General features: G+C 49.6%; 1 long non-coding RNA gene across 1 annotated transcript; it reads left to right on the top strand.

Annotated features, from left to right (window-relative positions):
* Positions 1-1131: 1131 nt before the first annotated feature.
* Positions 1132-5070, top strand: LOC104988822. The gene is made up of 4 exons (XR_825287.1): positions 1132-1209; positions 1689-1824; positions 4321-4377; positions 4939-5070. It is a non-coding gene; the product is annotated as an uncharacterized LOC104988822 (long non-coding RNA).
* The last annotated feature ends 8311 nt before the right edge of the window (positions 5071-13381 follow it).

Below are 13381 nucleotides of genomic sequence, written 5' to 3'. Positions count from 1 at the left end.
CCCGGGGCCAGGTTCCGCCGGCTCCTCCCGTGCGTGGAATCCTACGAAGAATAGAAGCCAAACAGGTTTCGCTGGGAATGGCCGGGCACGAGTGACTTTTGGCCGTGACACCCGGCCTTTGAACTCTTCTTGACAGAACACACTTCGTGCTTTTGTAAATGACCTGGGTGGCGACAATCTCGCCCCCCAACCCCAGCCGACTTGGGCAGCCAGAGAGACTGGGGTGGGGGTGGGGGGCTGGATCCCGTTTCGGGTTCCCCGTGGCACCCACTGGAGGGTCCCCTCGATGCTCAGCAGCTCCCTGGCTCTTCAGAGAGCATGCCTGCAGCCTCAGTTCTCTCATTCACCCTGGCCTCTGTCGTCTCTCTTTTTGTACCTTTACCCCCACCCCACCCTGGTCTCTGGCGTCCCAGCCTCCAGCTCCCTCCCTCCGGCCTTTCTCTGGCGAAATTCCCTTTTCCTGTGTTCTCTGTTCTCTGCTAACCATCAGTCCTGCTTCTCAGAGCAGAGTCCTTCTGTCCCTCCACCCCTGCCGTCTGACCATCCTAGACTTTGGCACCACCTGGGCTGCTGAGTTCTCCTCCTCCTGACACCTCCCCCCACCTTACCCCCTAGACCAGACTGGGCCTGCCCTCCACTGGAAGGCTTGCGGGCTGGAAGCTCAGGGCCCTCCATCGGGCATGGGAAGCCCTGCTCAGAGGACAGCTCCTCATCCTGCTTTATCGTGTGAATAGGGCCGAATAAGTGGATGAATAAACGAGTGAGCAGATATGGCTTAGACACACGCTACTATATAAAACAGGGAAGTCCTGAGGAATCCGATCCTGTAATCGGATCCACCGTGTATTTACTGAGCAGCCATCCCAGTGCAGGGCTCCGCAGAGGTGACCCTGAAAGCACTGGCACTGGGAGAGAGGACCATGGGTTTGGGTCTGGAGGCAGGACCTGTTTTCAATGCTGGGTTACTTAATGCATGACTCAGGGCTCCTCTCCCAGTCCAAAATGTGGAGGAGGATAAGACTGACCTCACAGGGCTGTGTATGAAAGCTGAAACTCCATACATAAATGACGGTTGATGTTAATATAACTGTTCACATGCAGCCATAAATTCTAAGCCTGGACTTCAGGGTCCCTGCGTGCAGTGACTGAGTTCACAGGCGCCTCTGTGGGCAACGTACTCTCCGGAAGCAGCACCAGGGCTAAGACTTGGTAAGTGGAAGGAAAAATGCAACTTCTCGTTTTCAAGTCCCACTTGCAACCTACAGCGCCCCGGGTTTTACACGTAGAATAGATTACCTAGTTTTCCTACCTCCTTCAGCCAAGACCCAGAGGCAGCACCCTAGGCTTCAGCTCTCCACCCCGAGTGGAGCGGGCGGAGCTGTCTAGCACCGGGGACCGGGAGGGGTGGGGGTGATTTGCATAGTGAGTGTGTCCGCGGTCTAGGTGGACTTTCGTATTTAGGGACGCCTAGGCCGTTTCCTCTGTTGAACTCCTCTGCCAGAAATCTCTCAATTAAAATCTCCAGACCGGAATGCTCCGTGAACCTCGGGGGGCTAGGGCCGCACCTGGCCAGGGGTGACCCTAGTCGTAGAGATAGAGAAAGGATCCCCGCAGGGGTATTTGCGCGGCAGCCCATGGACCCCTGGAAGGACTCTACCCTTTCTAACTGCACTGCCTCTCCCGGACAGGACGATGGTCCGCAGGATCAGAAGCCTCTAGGGGTCAGCGCCCCCTTCCCGGCCGCGGGCGTCCCCTTCCCCGCCTGCAGCCTCAGGCGCTCTCGGTGCGCGGTTCCGGAGCAGAGTGCACGCAGTCAGGCACCAGGTGAGGAAGATGCTCCGGCGCCGGGGAGCGTAGAGTTGTCCAGAAGGATTCCAAAGTCCGACAGCAAGATGGAGAAAACGGCGAGGGCAGAGAGAATAGGTATTGCGGTTGTTGTCTACAGTAATAATTTCTGGCATTTCGTCGGATAGAGCGCGAGAGCCTGGATTGTGCAGGACCTTGGCGTTAAACGCCGTGTTGCCAGCAGGGGCTCCGCCCAGACCGCGTGAGCTGTGAGCACGCAGGAACTCGGGCTCTTTCGCTCTCTCCCTTTCTTTGTTTCTTCATTGATTTGAATCTACTCATTGATTCACCTGGGCAACTTTATGCAAACGCGCCCTGGTGCGGGCGGCGCTCAGGGGTGCTGGGTAGCTGTGACCCCGGCTGCCTCTCCGACCTTCGGTACCTGAGTTCCAAGGGTCCCCAAAGCCCGGGGCTCAGAAGGCTGAGCGAGAGGGGCCAGGACTGGAAGTCCTCCGAGGCATCCCCATACCTGTCTGGCCAGCGCTGGGCCCAGGACCTGTCTGGCCAGTTGTTGGCAGAGGTTCATCTGTGGAGATAGCGAGGTGGATTCAGGGCAACTATGCCAAGAAGGACTGAGATGTATAAGTCTGCAGTGCCGGGTCCTGCGGGTGCTTGGACCCACCGCAGGATGGGATGCGGGTTCCCGCATCCGTGGACAGTAGAGCCAAGGGTTTCCCATGTGAAGATTCAGGGGGACAGTGGACCTGTCTGCTCACGGACTGAGCCTTACTCTTGCGGTGTGTATTGTGCGAACTCTCCCCTCTCTCTCACATGACTTCTTTCCATCTTCCCTTTTCTGTTTCCTTTCCTCCTTCCCTGCTTCGCTGCTCACCTCCTTCTCTTTCCAGTCCCCGCCCCCTCCTTCCCCTTTCTCCTGCTTCCCCTCTCTCCTTCCTCTCCTCTCCTCTCTCTCCCCTCTCCCCTCCCCCCCATCTTCCTTTAGGTCTGTAGTTCACTGAACAGCATTTACAGGAGCACAGGACGTGAAGTCAGAAACGGTTACTTCAAGTTACTAGTGGTGTGATGATAGTCCATTCACCTGATCTCAGCCTCAGTTTCTTCACCAGTAAAATGGGAATAATACAGGATTCCTGACATGGTGTTTTTGAAAGAACCTCAGGCATTCGGTCCCATCACTTCGTGATGGATAGATGGGGAAACAGTGGAAACAGTGGCTGGCTTTGTTTTTCTAGGCTCCAAAATCACTGCAGATGGTGATTGCAGCCATGAAATTAAAAGACGCTTACTCCTTGGAAGGAAAGTTATGACCAACCTAGATAGCATATTCAAAAGCAGAGACATCACTTTGCCAACAAAGGTCCATCTAGTCAAGGCTATGGTTTTCCCAGTGGTCATGTATTGGATGTGAGAGTTGGACTATAAAGAAAACTGAGCACCAAAGAATTGATGCTTTTGAACTGTGATGTTGGAGAAGACTCTTGAGAGTCCCTTGGACTGCAGGGAGATCCAACCAGTCCATCCTAAAGGAGATCAGTCCTGGGTGTTCATTGGAAGGACTGATGTTGAAGCTGAAACTCCAATACTTTGGCCACCTGATGCAAAGAGCTGACTCACTGGAAAAGACCCTGATGAGGGCAGGAAGAGAAGGGGACAAACAGAGGATGAGATGGTTGGATGGCATCACCAACTCGATGGACAGGGGTTTGGGTGGACTCCGGGAGTTGGTGATGGACAGGGAGGCCTGGCATGCTGCAGTTCATGGGGTCCCAAAGAGTCAGACACGACTGAGCGACTGAACTGAGTTCAATGTGCACCTTAAATAACTGTGAAATGTTATACAATAATGAACGGATGGGACCTTAAATATAGAATTAATAGGGTTCAGCCCACAAAACTTTCCCCTCGAGGATCTTTCCTGATTCTATTCCCAACTGAAGAGTTTTGGTGATTCTAGAAGGAGAGAGAAGGCAGGGGGCACACATTCTTGCCTCGAGGCAGCAGCCCTGGCTCCGGACCCTGGACTCTGCTCAGGACCACATCTGGTTGGCCACACTGAGCTGGGGCTGCCACAGCTCCCAACCCTACCCTCTGTGGTTTTGTGCACGTGTCTTATCAGGGCTTTCTGTCCCTCACACCAGGCTGGAGGTCAAAATCATCATCACCAGGATGATCACCTTTGCTCACACAGATTTATCTTTGCTCCACTGACAGTCCTTGTAAAGGTCATTCCCAGCTCATCCTTGCCTCCATACAACCCTCTGTGAATTAGGCATCCCAGATGGTAGTATTAATGCCCAGATAAGGCAGGTGGCAGAGCAGAGACCTGAATCCACATCTCTTATCCTCAGGTCTCTACTCCTCAGTTCTGGGGCTCCCCTGTGTCGGCTTCTGACTCAGATCAGAGCCCCACTCCAGACAGAAGTGCTTTTCACCAGCACTGATGGTTAGTGCCAGTTCTGGTGCTTCTGATCAGAACATAAGTGCTTCTAACCCCTGCTTGTCTACCCTCTCCAGATGCATCACTCAAGTTCCACTGGACCTTTCCTCCTCAAAGGGCACTTGAAGTTCAAGGTAAGGTGAAAAGCAAGTGGGTTAACCCTGTTGGCTACAGGGAAGGTGCATGCTGAAGAGGCGGGAGACCTGGTCTAGGCCTGCTGGCTGCCTTCTCCTTCCTCCTGCCCCGCCACCTCCAGGCCTGACCTCCCTCTAAGAAACAGAGTTTCTCTTTCAGCCAACAGATATCTCTTCACAGTCAGAAGTTTAGGAGAAATTCATCATGTTCTTGGATTTAGAATAATTTGGGGGGATTAAACCAGACAGCAGAGATGTGTGATATACCTGGAGGGTTACCTGAGTGGACACAGGACACCTGGACAGACTTCCACAGCATCCTAGATGTGACAGCTACTCTACAGGACACTTGTGGGAGGTGGGAATAGGATTTTCAGATGACATTGCTCCTGAGTGTGGGTAGCAGAGACCCCTGGTAACATCAAAACCCTTGATGTTCGGATTCAAGAGTAGAGAAACCCCAGGGGTAGAGAAACTTGGGGTTTCCCAGATCAGACTCTCTGGTTACTACAGAATGCCCCTCTACCTGTGTGTTTATCTCTGATCAGTCACATCTCTCAGTGAATAGGGGACAGATCCTGACTTAGAGCCAGAAGTCCAGTCCCATCTGGGCACATCTGAGCAAGTCTCTCAGCCAGCACACAGGGTGGAAAGCCTCGGAGGCCCAGGGAACCGCTGAGGGGCTGGCCTGTGTTGCGTACGTACCCAAGACAGCGCCCAGGTAAGCGGTGCTCATCCTGGGATCTGTGTTTGCCCCCTCCCTAGCACCGAGGGCCAGGAGAGTTCCATGTCAAGAACAGACATTTTCTACGTTAATTTTCTCCTGCTCCACTCTGAACAATGATCAGATTTCCTTCTGTAAGGGAGCATGCATGTAGAATGACTGCGCTGAAATGATCTTTATTTTTTTAATGTTTATTTGTGTGTGTGTGTGTGTGTGTGTGTGTGTGATGGCTGCACAGGGTCTACACTGCAGCAAGCAAGGAACTTTAGTTGCAGCAGGTGAACTCTAAGTTGGGTCACGTGGGATCTAGTTCCCTGACCAGGGATAGACTCCAGGCGCCCTGCATTGGGAGTCTTAGCCACTGGACCACCAGGGAAAGTCCCTGAAATGATCTCTACTTGGTCAGAAGCTAACTCTCAGACAAATTTAAATGAAAAACCAGCAAATGACAAGAAAAACTAACAACTGGTTCAAGGAGGTATGTTTCTATCTCTTCAATTCTACTGTCTCTTCTTTTCAAATGCCTCAGAGGAAGAAGAGAAACTGGCTAGGGGTCTCCTATAATTAATACAAAATGGGAAATATGTCTTTTCCGAGCCTCTGTGCACACATGTCAGGATAATGAGTGACATGGTGAGGCAGAACTGATAGCAATCTCATCACGGGGCACTCTGTCATCAGCCAGCAATTCTGGTGTGAGAAAGCAAGGATACTTCTTAATTTGTTTGGCTCTAGGTGATCGCTTTACTGGGTGGGTTTCAAGCTACCATTATTTTATGTTTTGTTTTTTAATCAGGTGCTCATTGAGGTTTTGGCACCCCACTCCAGTGCTCTTGCCTGGAAAATCCCATGGATGGAGGAGCCTGGTGGGCTGCGGTCCATGGGGTCTCGAGGAGTCGAACACGACTGAGCGACTTCACTTTCACTTTCCACTTTCATGCATTGGAGAAGGAGATGGCAACCCACTCCAGTGTTCTTGCCTGGAGAGTCCCAGGGACGGTGGAGCCTGGTGGGCTCCGTCTATGGGGTCGCACAGAGTCGGACACGACTGAAGTGACTTAGCAGCAGCAGCACTGAGGTTCAGTGTACCCACAGAGAAGTGCACAGACGTGCGTGCTGGCAGAGATTTCCCAGGGACCACACCTGCGTAAGCAGCGCTCACATCATGTAACAGAATGCTGCTCCCACTGCCACTAACTTTGAAACTCCTTTAGGGCAGGGACTGGGTAAAAAAAAATCAGTTAATCCAATTTATCCAAGACAGGAAAACAGGAGAAAAGAAACAACAAACAAAAAAACATATGGGACAAATAGAAAACACTATAAGATGTTAGATTACAACCCAACCATATCAATGATCAAAATAAGCATTTATGACCAAGCTACTCCATTTAAAAGGCAGCAATTGTCAGATTGGATAAAAAGAAGCAAGACTCAAACTGCATGGTGACTGTAAAGAAATCCACTTTAAACACAAAGATACAGATGAATTAAAAGTAAAAGAACGGGAATTTTGGTTTCTAGTTTGCCATGCAAGTTATCAGTCACATTCGTGTTGTTCACTCACTAAGTTACGTCCGACTCTTTGCGACCCCGTGGACTGCAGTGTGCCAGCTTACCTGTCCTTCACTATCTCCCAGAGTTTGTGCAAATTCATGTCCACTGAGTCAGTAATGCCATCCAACCATCTGATCCTCTGCTGCCCCCTTCTCCTTTTGCCTTCAGTCTTTCCCAGCATCAGGGTCTTTTTCAGTGAGTCAGTTCTCTATATCAGGTGGCCAAAGTCCTTCCAATGAATATTCAGGGCTGATTTCCTCTAGGATTGACTGGTTTGATCTCCTTGCAGTCCAAGGGACTCTCAAGAGTCTTCTCCAACACCATAGTTCAAAAGCATCAATTCTTCAGCACTCAGCTTTCTTTATGGTCCACGTCTTACATCTGTACGTGACTACTGGTAAAACCAAAGCTTTGACTATACAGATTTTTATTGGCAAAGTAATATCACTGCTTTTTTAATACACTGTCTAGATTTGTCATAGCTTTTCTTCCAAGGAACAAGCATCTTTTAACTTCATAGCTACAGTCACCGTCTGCAGTGATTTTGGAGCCCAGGAGTGTAAAATCAGTCACTGTTTCCACTTTTTCTCCTTCTATTTGCTGTGAAGTGATGGGACCAGATGCCGTGATCTTAGTTTTTTGAATGTTGAGTTTTAAACCATCCAAGTCACATTCTAACAATACGAAAAAAAGATGAACAAACCAAAAATCAACAATCTTTTTAGATCCATCAGAGAATTCGGCCACAGGATGTGAGATAATAGAAAATATATACTGGTCTCTGCCTCTGGTTCCTGGCACAGAGTTCCCAAAGCCCTTGTAAATTCCTAAGTGATAAGAGCACTGGGGGCATCTTTTGTTCTATTGAGGTAACTCTGGGTGGGCATCTGGACAGGGGCTGGTCACCAGAAAGACCAAAGCATAATTAGAAGCTTGGAATTTTCAGCCCCACCCTCCATCCTCCTGAGAAGGGAAAGGGGCTGAAAATAGAGTTGACAATTGATCATGCCTACATGAAAAAACCTCCATAAAAATCCTGAAGTACAGTATTCAGAGAGCCTTCAAGATGATGAACACATCCACATCAGGAGGGTGATGCACCCCCAGCTTCAGGGGACAGAAGTTCCTGTGCTGGGGACCCTCCCAGACCTCTGACCTATGTATCTCTTCATCTGGCTGTTCATGTGTATCCTTTATCTCATCCTTTAATAAACTGGTAAGCATAAGGAAGAGTTTCCCTGAGTTCTTGCAATTTGATCATACCCAAGGAGCGGGGTATTGGAACCTCTGATCTGTAGTTTGTTGGTCAGAAGCAGGCAATAACCTGGGTTTGCAGCTGGGGTCTGAAGTGCGGCAGGGGGCCCCAGGGGGGGCAGTCTTTTGAGACTGAATCCTTAACCTGTGGGGTTTGATGCTATCTCTGGGTAGATGGTGTCAGGAGTTAAAATTGTAGAACACCCAGGTGGTATTGCAGAGAATTGCTTGGTGAAAAACCACACATTTGGTGACCAGAAATGAAGTGTTTCGTGTGAGTTAGTAAAGGAGAGTCATCGGGAAGAAACATACAGTAGGGAAGAACTGGTCTGTTTGCGTTCCCCACCCCCCGCCACATTCAGGAGACAAACACTGAGGTTTTGTCCAAACACAGGACAAACTGATGCTCCTGAGACTGGAGAGACATATAGATGGATATGGAAGAGCGGTAACTTAGCAGAGGACAAACCCTGAGGATAGACCTCCTCAGGAAGCAGCACCAGATTCCTTTTTACCCAGTACATCATGTCTGGCTTTCAACAAAAAGTTTACAAATTATACTAAATGGCAAAACACACAGTTTGAAAAGAAGGAGCAAGTATCAGAGTAAATTCAGATATGACAGGGATGTTGTGGTTATCAGACTGGGAATTTCAACTGTGATCAGTAATTCCTTGGTGGTCCAGTAGTTAGGATTCCTCACTTCCACTGAAAGGGCATAGGTTCAGTCCCCTGATCTGGGAACTAAGGCCCCACAAGCCTTGCGGTGTGGCCAAAAAACAGAGAAAAATCTCTATGATTAAATGTGCTAAAGGTCTAGTGGAAAAACTAGACAACATTCAAGAACAGATGGGTAATATAAGCCGGTAGATGGGAATTCCAGGAAAGAGTAAAAAAGAGACGCTCAAAATCAAAAACACTGTCACAGAAGTGAAGAATGCCTTTTGGGTTCATTTGTAGACTGCACACAGCTGAGCAAAGAGTCAGTGAGCTTGAGGACATGTCAATAAAAAGGCCCCAAACTGAAAAGCAAAGAGAAAAAAGAAAAAAGAAACAGTATATTCAAGAACGATGATTCAACTACAAAAGATGTGACGTGTTAGTCACTCAGACATGTCTGACTCTTTGCAACCCCATGGACTGTAGCCTGCCAGGCTCCTCTGTCCATGGGATTTCCCAGGCAAGAATACAACAGTGGGTTTCCATTTCCTTTTTCAAGAGATCTTCCCGACCCAGGCTTCCATGCTCAAATGGACTAAGTTACACCTTGAGCAAAACTAATTCAACTATTCAAAACAAAAATCAAATGTAGTACCCATCACCTTTCCAGGATCAAGAAAGGTTTGGGCCTGGGGAGACACCATTCCAACGGCTACTTTATGAACGAATGACTTTGGTCAAGGTACTTAGAAACTCTGAGCCTCTTTCTTCAAGACAGGGAATGTAATACAGTGGCTCTTATGGTGTTGAGGAGAGCAGAATTGCTTTTCTCAGGGACGGATATTTGGAAGGGTCCTCTGGTTTGGAAGCCTGAGTACACTTGTCGCCGCGCTCCTGGCACCGGCTCACACTGTGCGCTCATCTCAGGTTGGCAGCACCTCACCCCATCATGGCAGGATGTTGTAATCCCTCCAGGCTGAATTGCAACAACTTGCTTGACTCAGCCCACCAAGGAGACCCAGGGAGGGCAGGATCCGGAGTCTGTCACCTGAGAAATCTGAGTCAATGTGACCACACCCAGCCTGCCTCAGGGCCCAGCCCACAGCTCACCTCCCAGTGGGAGTGCTGAGCCCTCTTGGGACTCTTATGTCTTCAGGATGATCTGGCCACACCTTCCTCTGCTGCACCCAGAGCTGGTCACCCACGAAGGGGTTTGGGAACCCCCGGTGCCAGGGAGCTGGCTTTGCTGCCAGTACTTCCTCTTCTGAGGGGCCACCAGTGCCTTCCCATGACTGGGGTCCCCAGTTCGTGCAGTGATCTAATTGCTAAAGTGAAGTGAAAGTGATAAGTCACTCAATCGTGTCCGAATCTTTGCGACCCCACGGACTGACTATACAGTCCATGGGATTCTCCAGGACAGGATACTGGAGTGGGTAGCCTTTCCCTTCTCCAGATCTTCCCAACCCAGGGAATGAACTCAGGTCTCTCACATTGCAGGCAGATTTTTTACCAGCTGAGCCACGAGGGAAGCCTGATTTAGTTGCTAAGTTGTGTCCAACTCTTGTGACCCCGTGGACTGTAACCCGCCAGGCTCTTCTGTCCATGGGATTTCCTGTAGGCAGCTCTTATGTTCATTTCTCCTCTTGGGCTTGGAGGAAGAGAGGAACTGCATTGAGGCTCTTCTCCAGGTGTTTCACTAAGTCCTTTTCTCGTTTAATTCTACAACCACCACTGGAGGAAGGGAGCCTCGAGAATGGGGCCCTGAGAGGGGCCATTTGAGCTCCCAGTGGCAAGGTGACAAGGAAGGCGTAGGGGTAAAGTGGGGAGAAGTTCGTGATCAAGCCCTCAGGCTGGGTGTGGAGGTCTCAGACATAGGGGTTCTCGTATTGAGAATTGGAAGGAACTACCAAGTTGGGGCTGTGGCTACGGCAGTGCAGCCCTGATTAAGCATCTTCATCTTGGGATACACTTCAGGCCTTCAGAGCATGGTCCCTGCTGTGGTCTCTTCATTTGCTTCTTCATTTAAGGGTCCTCCTGAACCTGTTGTGCGCCAGGCACTGTCCTGGGCGCTCCAGGAATACAAAGATTAACTCTGCCTCCAGAGGCCCTCGACCTGAATGGGGAAAATGATACATCCCAAAGTTGTAACACTGGGCTTCCCAGGTGCCACTCGTGTGAAGAATCTGCCTGCCAACCCACTCCAGTATTCTTGCCTAGGAAATCCCATGGACAGAGGAGCCTGGCGGGCTACAGCCCATGGGGTCCCATGCAGCCCCTCACCAGGGAAAGCCCCAAGGATGAGGGAGAAGGGGACTCCTCTGCCAGCTGAGGTGCTGGGCATTGCCCCTGAGTTCTCACACCTTCATTTCCCCCGGTTCTGAAGGCTGGATGGAATTGGCATCTGCCTTCAGCTCTTTTCCATTTTCTTAACAAATGTTTGTTAATAGGGTTTTTTGCTTGTTTGTTTTTAATTATCTATTCATTTTGCTTTTGACTGTGCTGGGTCTTCGTGGCTTCGTGTAGGCTTTCTCTAGACTCCTTGAGCAGGGCTGTGCTCTAGTTGTGATGCCGACTTCTCTCTGCGGGGGTTTCTCTTGCTGCAGAGGACTGGCTACAGAGTGTGGGCTCAATAGTTGTGGCACACGGGTTTAGTTGCCCTGTGGCATGTGGCTCATGCAATCTTCCCGAATCAGGGATCGAATCCATGTTCCCTGTGTTAGCAGGTGGATTCTTATCCACTGCACCACCAGGGAAGTCCTGTTAATAGGCTTTCGTTCCATCTGGGTTCAAAGGGTGTCCCGGCTGTTAGGTGAAGTGAGGCTACCTGTAGGCCACCCCCTCTAGTTCTTCCACACCTGGCTCCCTCACCTGATGTGCAGGTGACAGGAGGGACAAGGGGAAGGGGAGGCTGAGATAGAAGCTGGGGTCTTTCTCACACTCCCCACTTACACAAAACACATTTTTGGATTACTCCATATGGAGGAATGTGGCTTCTCAGGTAGGATAGTGGTAAAGAATCCACCTGCCAATGCAGGAAATGCAGTTTCAATCCCTGGGTTGGGAAGATCCCCTGGAGGAGGAAATGGCAACCCACTCCAGTATTCATGCCCAGGAAATCCCACAGACATAGGAGCCTGGTGGGCTACAGTCTCTGGGGTCACAGAGAGATACCACTGAGCACACACACATATGGAGGATGTGCATATAATTCTGCTTATTTATCACAGAGTTAAAAAATGTTGTTAATAAGGGAGATTGTAGGAGAAAGTCACTCTTCAGGTTCAGGTCAAATGAGTCAGCAAAGAATTTCCCAAAGCTCACCACCCAACTTGATAACACCCGCATGAAAGCTGAGGAAGGTGCAGCACCATCAAGCCTGTGTAAACATAGCCAGGTGTCAGGTATGGCCCAGAGTACGTCCCAGGGCATGGCAGCACATTCTCAATGACACAAGTTGGTAGGTCTTGAGGGTGGGTGGACCCTGCAGTGAATTTGTTTCTTTGTCTTGAACTGGCCTGGGCTCAGCCTGAGGTTGGGGCTCAGTAGACGTTTTCAGAACTAATAAATGTCTTTCAGCAACCATGTACTTTTCTCTGAGGAAATGCGACATGGGACATACTAACAGAAAATTTAAGATGAAACTGATTACGAAATTCTTCCTTTGGTCAAATAACTCACTGTACTGTAGTTTTCCTTAAAAGTTGACTACTTATGCAGCGGTAAAGAATCCCCCCTGCAATGTAGGACACGTGGGTTTGATCCCTGGGTCTGGAAGATCTCCTGCAGAAGGAAATGGCAACCCACTCCAGTATACTGGCCTGGAGAATTCCATGGACAGAGGAGCCTGGCGGGCTCCAGTCCATGAGGTCACAGAGTCGGACACAATTTAGTGATTAAACAGCAGCGCTTACGCAAAAGTTCAGCTCAGGTGGGAGGAAAGCACCCTGCAACCACTCCTCACTGGCAACCTAGATGCGCCCATTCCTACCTACCCTTTCCTACGCACCTCTATCTGCATTCCTGCGCAGACCCCATCACGGCTTTGAGCATGACTTTTGAGTGTATTCAGGATTTCCTAACTGAAGAGCATATTTTCCTCAAGCAGTCTAGTCATCCTCTTTATTAGGACACGATACTAATTTGCTCAGTAATAACTGAGCGCTATAAAACCTGATATCGGAGCATCCAATCTGACCTGGCCAGCTCCACAAGCCAGTGCAACAGGCTCCAAACTGCAGTGGCTGCAGAACCTGCGAGACAAACAGGGTGACGGCAGGGAATTTCTTACTCAAATCTAAGGAAGGCGCTGCTGGCCAGACCAGAGGCTGCGCTGGCTGGGGCAGACTGTGCTGACACGTTTCTCTGATGTTGTTCCTAAAAAAGGCAGGTCCTGGCTTGTCCTGCCAGGGTCAGCCAGCAGGTGAGTAGAGAAGAGATACACGCTGTGGTATGAAGAAATGCTCGTTTTGGTTTCATCTTTCAGTAGCATGAGTATTTTCTACAAATTGGAAGGAATTTCATCTTTGTTTCATAGACTGGCAAACGGTTTAAGGAAGCTGAGTTACTCACACACTATCCCACCAACCTCTTGACCACATTAGAAAAGAAAACCTATTGAGAATCTCTGACGTGCCATGAACCCAAAAGTATTTTCCACAGTTTGTATAAACAATACTAACTCAAGTTAACTGTAAAACTCTTTGCAGTTTGCCAGCTGCTTTCACATACATTCTCATTTAAAAGTAACCAGGGCATGTGAAGAGCATCAGCCATAGAAAGTCTTGCTAAGATCCCACATGTCGCATGGCC

This window comes from Bison bison, unplaced genomic scaffold (genome assembly GCF_000754665.1).
Source record: "Bison bison bison isolate TAMUID 2011002044 unplaced genomic scaffold, Bison_UMD1.0 scf7180017864143, whole genome shotgun sequence".
Classification (NCBI taxonomy): Eukaryota; Metazoa; Chordata; class Mammalia; order Artiodactyla; family Bovidae; genus Bison; species Bison bison.
This window is presented reverse-complemented; position numbering and strand designations above follow the sequence as displayed.